Raw genomic sequence first — 1,654 nt, 5'->3', positions numbered from 1 at the left:
ACACACACACACACACACACACACACACACACACACACACACACACACACAAACCATCTTGATGCAGTAAAAGCATTTCACAAAATGCAAAATCCAATCATGTAAAATTACTGAACAAGCCAGGAATAGAAGGGAATTTCCTTAACATGATAAAGTACAGTAATGAAAAATCCACAGCTAACATCATATTGAATAGTGAAACACTGACAGCTTTCCCCCTAAGATTAGGAGCAAGACAAGGGTGCCTGATTTTGCCACTTCTATTCAACACTGTACTGGAAGTTGTAGTCAGAGCAGTTAGGCAAGGAAAAGAAATAAAAGGCATCCCAATTAGAAAGGAAGAATTTTCTCAATTTGCAAATGACATGACTTTATATATAGAAAAGCTGAACAACTACCAAAATTCAATTAGAACTCATAAATGAGTTTAGCAGTGTTTCAGGATATAAGATCAACATGTAAAAATCAGTTTTATTTCTATATGCTAGTAATAGAAAATTTAAAAGGAAATTAAAGCAATTTCATGTATAATAGCATCAAAAATGATAACATACTTAAGGAGAAATTTAACCAAGTGGGTCCAAGACTTGCACGCTGAAAATTACAAAACACTGTTGAAATATATTAAAGAAGATCTAGACCTAGACCTAAATAAATGGAAAGATATTTGATATCCATGGATTGGAAGACATAGTATAGTTAAAATACTACCAAAATGATTTACAAATTCAATGCAAATCACTATCAAAATTCCAATAGCATTTTTGCAGAAGTGGAAAAGCAGATCCTAAAATTCATATGCAATTGCAAGGGGTCCCACATAGTGGAAATAATTTAGAAGAAGAACACTTTTGGAAGAAGAATGCTTCCCAGATTCAAAACTTACTACAAAGCTACAGTAATCAAAACAATGTATTGTTTTTGTTATGTATTGTATTTGTTATGTATTGGCATATAGAAAAACATATAGCTCAGTGGCATCAAATTGAGAGCCTACAAATCTATGGTCAATTGATTTTTGACAAGACTAAAAAGACCATTCAATGGGGGAAAATATAGTCTCTTCAATGACTTGTGCTGAGACTACTGGATATCCACATGCAAAAGAATGAATCTGACCCATACCTCACAACACATACAAAAATTAACTCCAAATGAATCAAAACCTAAATGTAAGTGCTAAAACTATTTTAAAAACTATAAAATTCTTAGAGGAAACATAGGTGAAACTCTGCATGACGTTGAATAAGGCAACATTTTCATAGATATGACACAAAACACAAGCAAACAAAAATTCAATAAATTGAACATCATCAAAATTAAAATTTTTGTGTATCAAAAGACACTATCAAGAGAATTAAAAGACAACTCACAGAATGGAAAAAGATATTTGCAAATATTTTCTAAAAGCCTCATGTCTGAAATATTTTTTAACTCATAATCCAAGTAAAAAACACAATCCAATTAAAAAGGGGCAAAGTAATTGAATAGACATTTTCCTAAGGAAGATATACAAATAGCTAATAACCAAATGAAAAGATGTCTGTCATCATTAGTAATAATGCAAGAAATGCAAGTCAAAACCACAACGAGATATCATATCACACCCATTAGGAGGCTATTTTTTTAAATAACAAATGTTGGTAAGGATGTG

Source organism: Aethalodelphis obliquidens, unplaced genomic scaffold (assembly GCF_003676395.1).
Source record: "Aethalodelphis obliquidens isolate GAN/ISIS:26980383/991018 unplaced genomic scaffold, ASM367639v1 scaffold121, whole genome shotgun sequence".
In the NCBI taxonomy this organism is placed as follows: domain Eukaryota; kingdom Metazoa; phylum Chordata; class Mammalia; order Artiodactyla; family Delphinidae; genus Aethalodelphis; species Aethalodelphis obliquidens.
This window is presented reverse-complemented; position numbering follows the sequence as displayed.